Source organism: Branchiostoma lanceolatum, chromosome 16 (assembly GCF_035083965.1).
Source record: "Branchiostoma lanceolatum isolate klBraLanc5 chromosome 16, klBraLanc5.hap2, whole genome shotgun sequence".
NCBI classification, from domain to species: domain Eukaryota; kingdom Metazoa; phylum Chordata; class Leptocardii; order Amphioxiformes; family Branchiostomatidae; genus Branchiostoma; species Branchiostoma lanceolatum.
Genome location: NC_089737.1, coordinates 11,187,497 through 11,198,059, shown reverse-complemented (window position 1 = coordinate 11,198,059; position 10,563 = coordinate 11,187,497). Strand labels below are relative to the sequence as shown.

The 10,563-nt window shown below is 43.8% G+C and overlaps 1 non-coding gene across 1 annotated transcript; it reads left to right on the top strand.

The window, feature by feature from the left end:
* The first annotated feature begins 1,574 nt into the window (after positions 1 to 1,574).
* Trnav-cac (transfer RNA valine (anticodon CAC)) lies at positions 1,575 to 1,647 on the top strand. Its single transcript has one exon. It is a non-coding gene; the product is annotated as a tRNA-Val (tRNA).
* Positions 1,648 to 10,563: the final 8,916 nt, after the last annotated feature.

The window sequence follows — 10,563 nt, the reverse complement described above, 5'->3', positions numbered from 1 at the left end:
TCTGACCTTTAAACTATGACATTCGCCAAGGGCACAAGATCGGAGCCGCTGGTTCTTCTGGTCCGAAAATCCTACCGTTACGCCACGCGCCCTCACGACGATGTAATGAATTTGCATATTTCACCGTAATGATGCTTTAAACTACAACAAAAACTTGACTGAAATATACAATTATGTAAATGATCCGTGACTAAAGCAGTTTTATCAATGATTCCGTTGTTACCACGCAAGTTAAAAGTAGCACAACTGCATTCCTTTGAATCAAAGACTTAAGGTTGTTTTCACAGTCGACGCACGTCTGAAGGTCAAGATGCCTAGCGTTGCATCTGTTTCCCAGATGTCCGGACGTTAAGGTCATGTAACACAGGAGTCGCGGTTGAATTCTGTGTTCACCTACCAAATACATTCACTTAAGTTACACGGAATATCTTTATCGCTGTAAAATGAGTTTCATATTTACTCGCTAGTTACTTGACCCAAAAAAATCATTAACTGTATTTTTTTCGCTTCCAGGGTATTTGGGCTCCAGACCACCACGTTAAGATGTTGCGACAATATATGGAGAAGTGTATGGGTGCGTATCAATCGAATCACTGAGCAATTTAGTTTTTAACGCTATGTAATTCTTATTCTTGGCAGGTTGACAACATGATTTTTGTGAGTAATTTAAGGTAGATAAGAAATATAAATGCTAACATACTGATTCTAATATACACATGATATGAGTATTTTTTGAGGTCCTAACCCCGTCCGGGTTCGGGATTACATTCGTGATTTCGGATGGGGGCATAAAACCGACAGCCCTGTGTGTATGGGGCACATTTCCATCCTTATAACTATTCATGCTATTAAAAATGTCATAACTTTAAATCAAATTTCTGCAGGGTTATGTTTTCGGGATCCCTCCTAATTCTGATGGTCTCTGATCCGGAGATGTTGCGGGAGATTTTCGTCAAACGGTTTCATAACTTTTCACGACGCAACGTGAGTGGACTGTCGTTAACTAATTCTGATTTCTAACAAAAAGTTGCTTCATCCAAATGTTATGATAAACTATGTTTTTTTTCTCTTGACTTTTTAGGGAGTATGGTCTTGAAATATTTCTGATTTCTAAAAAAAAAGTTGTTTCTTTCAAATGTTATGATAAACGAAAATATTGTTTTGTTTTCTTCTGTCTTTCTAGGGAGTATGATTGCTTGTTTCGGCCTTAAAGGGGGACGTATGGTAGAGTAATAGATTTAGAATGAGTCTCGTAGCTGTAGAAAACCAATTGAAAAAGCTTTGTGTGTAATTTGATTCCATGTAGTGACAGTTTGGATCAGTTGGATACATTTTCAGTGACAGTATTTCATAGAATCTTTTTAGTGTAGTCAATCGCCTCTTATTAAAACTTTCTGGCATTTTTTTTAAAAGCATGATTACTTGACCCTGAACACAACACCAAGCGGCAGGTTCCTGATCGACCTTAGTGGTGATGACTGGAATAACGTGAGGACCACACTCACACCTGGCTTCAGTAGCGGTAAACTCAAACAGGCACATCATTATGAAAATTCTAAATGTTACTATCCGGAGTCACCGTAGTGTAGTGGTTATCACGTGCGCCACACACGCGCAAGGTCCCCGGTTCGAGCCCGGGCGGTGACAAATGATTTTGAACTTTTCGGCAGAGACATCATCAGATGAGCGAATAGGAGCTGGAATATGACGAATACTGATTGGGTATACAAAACAAATGATATACAGTAAGTTTTGATATATATATATACATCAAAACGATGTAAAATAGATACACTATATGTCATTAATACAATGTCATTATACTATTGGTATAGTTATATAGCCACCTACATTTATATCTATGTCGCATTGATAAGAACGTATTATTCACACGTGTTTGTTGCTAGTGAAACACACGTATTTATTTCTGATTTGCTGTATGAATACATGTAATGGTGTCAATGAAGTCAAAATTGTCTGACGTTTATATTTCTCACAACATTCAATTACCAGTCTTTCTATCATTTACATAAAATCAGAGAACGTTTTTGTTTATGTGTAATAGGTGGCAATTTCTGCAAATAAAAATCAACCTTTTTATAGAAACATCATGGTGGATTATTCTTTTATTTTCAGATAGGGATGACATATTTACATGTAGCACAAATATAATTGGTTCTTTTTGGTTGCAATATAGCACTGCCTCTACTTTCATGATAAAGGTGATATTCTAACAACATTTTGTGTGTTTCTGATATCAATGAAATGCATGTCCTCCTGTGTTCACATGAAGTACATACACGCGCATGGGGTTTTGTAATGAGGTCGTTGGAAAAATGCCTAGGTAGTATAGAAGCCGTCAAGGTCAGACAAATGTTCTTTTGTTTCATAAAAAGATGATTGTAAAAGATTATGATTGACTGTATTTTGAGATCATTACAAATACTGATTTATCTTTTTGTTGTGATGTGGTGGCTGGTGTCTCCACTCTGTAAATTTTTTTGCTTTTTTAAGTTTGACGATTCGCAGGTTGTGAATGTCCGATCCTCTGCATGCATTAATTCATATAATGAACAAGTGTCACAGACAAGAGATTGTCTGGCAAGCACCAGTGTGCATCATAACAATTTTGTTGTAAATTCATGTAATTTTGTCGGAAGGACTATAGACCGAGGTCTGCCCAAGACGTACGACAGACATCGCTGGCCGTGGATGCAAGGTGGGTGCAAGGGGAAATCGTCTCAGAAAAGATTTGATGTTCAAAGCTAAATCCAATAGGAAATTGAACAAAATGGGGAGACACTTCCGGCTGGTTGTCTTCATGGTTCTGTTGATGATCATGAGGTGCGTTTTATCCATACCCGATGATTGCCCAAATTGCAAAGGTTTTAACACGAAGTGTAGTTGGTTAAAAAACATGACTAACAACATAGAACCCGAAGAAGAGCTACTCCCTCCCAAATGTGTCGCCTGTACTACCGATCAAGTGCACAGAGACCGGGATAGCATTCCAACCTGCGACCTTATTCAAAAGACGACTTCGCTGTGGCTTGAAAATTTCCGCCTGGGGTACCTGACTTCGTCTGACGTGGGCCATCTCAAACATCTCCAAAATCTGTACATACAAGCAGGTGAGTTTTTAATACGTCGTATATGTGATAGCAATAATATAGTGATGTGGTAATACATCATTGGAACTTTGTCATATGGACATTAATGTGGGCGCGCACAGTCAAATCAAATAGGAGATTAGGCCGGCTAATGCTACGGTCTCATTTGCACCGATGCCCGTAGCGTGTGTAGTCCCGGCCGGGCCCCGGTGCCACAAATTTGTCCCGGTGGACTGCCGGTGACTCCCTGCGGCTGCCGGGCTAAAATGATTCCAAACCCCCCGTATCATGTTAGCCTGGACTTGAATTCAACGCGGGAGCCGGTAACCCCCACCCCGTACCCGACAGTCCACCGGGACAAATTTGCTGTCCACGGTACTAATTGAAACCAACAACGTAAAAATCCACCGGCTTGCGTTTATGAACTAGGCGGGCCGGCAACACTCCAGACACCGTAGTGATAGCAGAAACCATAGCTTAACTGAACCAACATGAAGATATGATTTGATAAACACATTCAACTTGTGCTAAGGAACCTTCCTTAACTTTTTGTTGAAAAATATAGCATTCTTTTAACATTTGAGATTTCAAGAGTTTGGTATTGTCTAAGGTTTTGATCAAACCAGCTGCTAGCTAGTGTCCATAAAAAACAATTATTTCATTTCCATGTTTCTTTAGTAATGGAAGGTATAAACGTTTTTACCCTCTTGATTATTTCTATCTCTATCTTTTCAGGAGACCTCGCTTATAACAATACATTTTCCGGGTTCAACAATCTATATACATTGTCCCTGGTTCGTAACAAATTTTCCCATCTGGGAAAGAACTGGCTTGTTCAAGTCAATATCCATGTGAACCTAGCTCATAACGAGATAGCCTTCATAGAGAATGGGGCCTTTGGTGCGGGCACTAGGTGGATAATGACGAACGGTTTGCACCTCCAATGGAACAACTTGGAGACAATCACGCAAGACTACTTCAAACAACTCTCGGGGTTAAAGATGTTGGACCTACGATACAACAAAATCCGCACCATCAACAGAGGTATCTACCCTTTGCTTTTTGACAAGTACAGTCAAACTTGTACAAGTTCTACATACATACCCTCAACCTCTACATACATGTATATCATATGTGACCCGTCCTTGTTGAAGATACCGGCCTATGTGACAAAATTTCGGTGGTCCCTTAGATAATTTTCCCATTGACACAAATACGAATACGATTAGGAACCCTCTGTCACTCTACAGTGACCACCTGTCCACATAGACCAGATTTTACCTGCACCCGTATGGTCTTCTTCGGCATTTTTGACTGTAGTATATTGTTTTCTTACGTGCGTTATCAGGCATATAGCGTATATGCTTTTGTTATATATATATGCTTGACATGTTGGATCGGCCCGTGTCATCTTGAGTATTATCCAGTATGTACAGTATGTGATGTTAACCTATTTTGATATCGTTCTGTGGAAAAGCAAAGTCATCAGACATTAGGATCTTACGCAGTCTCCAGTAATAAACCTGGGGCACACCCAGACATTGTCTACAGCCCACATGCTGGTCCTCAAGGCCGGTTACGAAAGTATGCTGCAAAATAATTTCCTGCTTGACGCTTCCTGCTTCGTCGTCTAGCTATCCGGTCGCCTCACCAATATTCATCATCGGGTCCAATCATGCAATGTTTACATCAATGAGATTTCTCTTGACGTACACGCATATCCCTTGCGGTGCTGCAAAATTGTTGTTTTTGACCTTTATGACCCGAAGATATCCAGACCATTATACTATGGTATCTGATGTTTATCTTCACGGAAGGGGGATATATTGTTTTTGCTCCGTTTCTTCTCTTCTTCTTCCGTTCCAAACAAATAAGGTCAATGACCTGAACCAGACGGTTATCGCCAAGGTTACTGGAGGTGTAGCAAACACCCAGTGGCGATCGATTACATTATGTAGCAAGTGGCAGGCCAGAGCTGGAGGGGCTGGTCACCTGTATAACATATATGAATGTGCTTGAGTACTAAGAATAAACATGGCAGTGGTTTGTTAGGCTAGACCGTGTGAAGGTAAACATTATATATCTGCTTGCAAATGTTAGTGGGAGAATTGCGCCTCCAGGCGGGATTCTGGTAAATTGCACCCGGGACTCCCAGTATGCACTGTGACTCCCTCGGCTGGAGAGCGGGCTGGCTCTGAAATCGTAATGAAATGTTACCATTATAATTTTGATAACCTCAGTTTTTGTTGTTGCTGTTTATCATTTCAGGCAGTTTCAATGTCCTATACCACCTACGGATACTACGTCTAACTGGTAACAGACTGAAAGTAATCCGCGCAAACTGGTTCTCACCCGTAGAAAAACAAAGGCTACTCTTTAACGTTGAGTTGGCGCAAAATCAAATTCAGTACATCGAGCCGGAAGCATTTAAACATGTGCCACTCTTAGGATCCCTCGATCTTTCAGACAATCGTTTAACAAGTCTAAACTATGGCGGGGTCAAAGTACAAGCTAGAAGAAGCGTACATCAGGTATGGGCCAAACTGCAAGGCAATCCTATCCGCTGTACATGCACTCTTGATAAGTTTATAAGATCTGGTCTGCAAAATACAAAATCAGACTTAGGACTTTTAACGTGTAGCTATCCAAACGATTTGCAAGGCACTAAACTGAACAATTTTACAAGCGCCATCAAAGAAACAATGCCCTGCCCACCTCCAAAACTTTCAATTGTGGCAATGGATGACCAGTCCTTTCACTGTGAAATGCGTTGGGAAAAAGAGCCCCTTCAGATCAAATGGACTCTCCCAAATATTACAGAGGTCTTTATCACTAACGTATCATATGGAACAGAAACGCGTATCGATACCGGTAACATAAACATTACAACATCATTCTCCATGAGTCCAAAAGGCTTTGATTGCTGCCAATCCAGATTCAACCAATCAACACCATCGAACAACACCTGTAACTTTGTAGGGAAGACAATATCATCTTTGATGGTCAGTAAGATCCTCCTACAAGAATGGGTCCGGCGTGGTGTGGTCATTTCGTGCACTTTGTTTACTTCGGGCAAAGAAAACATAACAGTTCATCATAATGTATCAGGTGTCAATCGTGCAAACAATTTGTTGAGTACCGTTCGTAACGAAAATGCCACCTCGCCTAAGGGGAACGAAACAGACGGAAAACAAATCGTCATTCTTCTAAGGTCTGGCTTGCACAGCACTGTTTCAATACATCTACTGGATCTGATTATAACGTCATTGTTCACACTGTCAGTTGTGGAGTTCTCTTACTTCGTCGTTCTGATGCTACGAAAGACCACATTGCAAAATTCGCCAGCAAATCAATCTGTGAGCCACTGCAGTCGGCCAAATGAGCAGCTTACCGACGAGGTCTCTATTCATGACTACGAGACAATGGACGACCATCCTCCAATACGTCATCAGGAAGATATTTTACCAGACGACAAAGTGCCAAACTCAGAGGATGTCATCAGACCATACGGGCAGGCTACCTTATCAAAAACGTACGGCATGGGAGTGGCAATGCACGCAACAGTCATGACGTCGTCAGCGGCCAAGGGCGATTAGCGCAAACCCCTTTTCATGAACAATGAAAAGTACATGCACGCTCACACGAAGAGTGGGGCCGGGGTAATAGTAACGTTACTTTAGCAAGCTACAAGTTGGAAGCTGTAAAAGATGCCAACGTAGGCGCAGTGACGATGAATTCGAAGAATACTGCCGGTGTGTCGTTAGGAACTGTCGAGGAGACGTCTCACGCAGATCAAGGACAACAGCAAGGAAGAGAGCAAGAACAATCATAAGGGCAGGGAGAGGGCAAAATTTAAGAACCAGAACACAAAAATAAACAGGAATTTGCCGGCATGCAGAGTATGTAGTGAAGTTGACATTCTTGATGATTGTAGAAATTGGTTTTGGGCCATATTTAGAGTCTAGCAACAGTGCTGTTTGGATGTGGTCATTTCCTGTGCAGAGTGGTCAAAGGTCATCCCGGTTCCTTTTTATCTTGCGGTACCGATTAAGAATTTTCAATATTCGCATAAAAATGCACCGTCGGCGCATGCCCCCAATGGTGACCTTTACCCATAACAGATGTTCTAGTGGCTCTTAAATACTTGTCCCGTTGCACTTTTATTGGAATGTTTTACATTTAAACTGAGCTAGAGCTAACGTTACGTGGCTGTATTTTTTCAGCAGCGAAAACGAGAAACTTGAATTTACTGCAAGACCTGTGGGAAGGTTTAATGACGTCATGAACTTGGCGGTCATTGAAAGTATTTCAGTTTACTTTACAAGGAAATGGTATCGCTTTATAACTTCGATTCTGTTGTAACACTTTTCATAGACTACGATTGTGTTGCCTTTAGAAGAACAGACTTGTTTCTATATTAGTTGACGCGTATCTTGGCATATTTTTGGTAGTCATATGTGACACATTGTATTAGAATGTCGTCTGGCTATGCATAGAGGGGCCCTTGTTGGTGGATGTTCCATGCATCAGTTACATAAGGAACACAGCTTCAAGATGTACTTTCTGTTAATATTGCCAATCGTTCCATCCATCCATCGAGATCCATCCATCCATCCATCCATCCATCCATCTATCCATCCATCCATGATTCCATCCATAATTCCATCCATGATTCCATCCATCCATCCATCCATATAAGATCGAGGTTTGATTCAGCAGAAAAAAACACAAACCACGCATCAGCTATATATTCGAACCTCATCAATGTATTTCTGCTGCATTGTGAAATCAAGGTGGGAGTTGTGTGCTGACGGTACTAGTGAAAGGACACCCACATTTCATAATAAAATCACAATCATAGATGTTACTTATGCTTCCATGTATAACGCCATACGAGACATGGCATACAGAATGAGTATTTTAGTGGTATGCTATATTTAGGCTAAACATTACGACGCAACAGGTGCCAAGTATTTAGCCATGAGTTGTTCTGAACAGGAGCATTGCAAGCTAGGGATATCTGGATGAGGGACGATTTCACAATTTTGCTCCATCTTTATCATTTTAACATAGATAGATCCAGGGGTAGAATGCTAACTTACAGCTCTACCGAAATATGAACAATATCGTTCAAAAATTGAACATTATAGAATTCGTACATTATAAAACCTCTAAGACATAACTTCATAAATAGACATTTCTGCGCTGCTAGATTTCATCTGCAGAACGCGATGGCGTCGCGGACCCGGGAGAGTGCCCTGGCCACCCCTGTCAGCTTCCTCTTCACCCACCTCTTTGCAGGGTGAGCCCGTCGCTGTCTTCGGTAGGTTTCATCAGGGATCATTTCCTGGAGCACGGCCAGCGGAAATGACAGCTGCTGAATCCTCAGTCGGATGGACTCGGTGCATCGAATAAAGATGTACTGCAGTTCAGACACGGTCAAGTCCTTCACGGGGATGAAGTTTGCGGAGACGAGCAGGCCAACCGGTAGGGGCATAATGCTGTCGGCAGCTGGGAATACCACGTGCACTCGTTCCATGTCAGGAGTCATCGTTGTGAGGACGGAGAACCCGAAGCGGCCAAAGTCGTCCCTTCGCAACACATAGTCTTTGATGAAAAGGGATGGCTTCTGTGGCGGCTGAAGGCCGGGAGCGCTTTCCGTTGCCCTCGCGGCTGCGACGCTCAGAGATGGGGTGGAGGCTGCTGGTTCCTTCACGGGAACGGCCGTCTTGGCATCTGTGTCAGCCAGAGACTGCACGTGAACTGGCGTCCGTGGCGTCACGGTGATGGTCTCCTCGGCAGTTGCGTCTGGCAGACCCATGAGAAGGGTGCGGAGTAGCTCGTCTTGCCTCACGGCAAGGGTCGTCTGGGCATCCTTGCTTACCGCAGATCGAGACTGAGTGCGGAGTAGCTCGTCTTGCCTCACGGCAAGGGTCGTCTGGGCATCCTGGGTGCGGAGTAGCTCGTCTTGCCTCACGGCAAGGGTCGTCTGGGCATCCTTGCTTACCGCAGATCGAGACTGAGTGCGGAGTAGCTCGTCTTGCCTCACGGCAAGGGTCGTCTGGGCATCCTGGGTGCGGAGTAGCTCGTCTTGCCTCACGGCAAGGGTCGTCTGGGCATCCTGGGTGCGGAGTAGCTCGTCTTGCCTCACGGCAAGGGTCGTCTGGACTTCCTTGCTTACCGCAGATCGAGACTGGGTGCGGAGTAGCTCGTCTTGCCTCACGGCAAGGGTCGTCTGGGCATCCACGGTGCGGAGTAGCTCGTCTTGCCTCACGGCAAGGGTCGTCTGGGCATCCTTGCTTACCGCAGATCGAGACTGGGTGCGGAGTAGCTCGTCTTGCCTCACGGCAAGGGTCGTCTGGGCATCCTGGGTGCGGAGTAGCTCGTCTTGCCTCACGGCAAGGGTCGTCTGGGCATCCTGGGTGCGGAGTAGCTCGTCTTGCCTCACGGCAAGGGTCGTCTGGGCATCCTTGCTTACCGCAGATCGAGACTGAGTGCGGAGTAGCTCGTCTTGCCTCACGGCAAGGGTCGTCTGGGCATCCTGGGTGCGGAGTAGCTCGTCTTGCCTCACGGCAAGGGTCGTCTGGGCATCCTTGCTTACCGCAGATCGAGACTGGGTGCGGAGTAGCTCGTCTTGCCTCACGGCAAGGGTCGTCTGGGCATCCTTGCTTACCGCAGATCGAGACTGGGAGGGGAGAGGTTTCCGTTGTTCCGTGGTACTCGCCGACTTGGTGGTAGCATCATGTGGTTTGACGTTAACCACACTCGCTTCTACCGAAGTGGAGCTTGCCTTTCCCACCAGCTCGTCCTTGATGTCTTGAACTGAACGCCTGTGTCTAGAAAGGAAGGTCAAAATCACACATTGTCCTTGTGGACGCAATCATACATGCTTCTATTCTAACGGGAGGACGAGTAATGATGGAATTTTTGTGCAGTTATGAGATCTCAAATCTTTCAGGTAACATAAACCGAAAACATCCTACCATAGAAAGCCGATAGGATGGTCATGAACTTAAAGGTAAGTTGACATTCCTTTTGCTAACACCTACCCACATATCAAATATCTTAGGGATTCTTTCATAGTTTCTCTAGTTACGATGTTCACAAACCACACCTGCGACAAAATCACAAATGGCACCGAACATTTAGTTTTCTTTTCGAACCTGACTCTTTTGTGCAGTTTAGTATCCTTCAGATTACATAAACGCACAGCATCGGTACAACTGAAAGCCGTTAGGGGGCCCATGATCAAAGCTTTGGGCAAAACTCATCCACATACCAAATATCTTACAGATATAACCATAACTTCTCGAAGTTTGCTCAGTGCTAATAATCAAAAACACAGTACAGACAAACACACATACTCCACAGAAAACATAACTTTGTTTGCGAACGTAAGTACCTGATCAAGACTTGGTCACTGTCATCAGGCATTGCCAGGAAGGGTGTCATG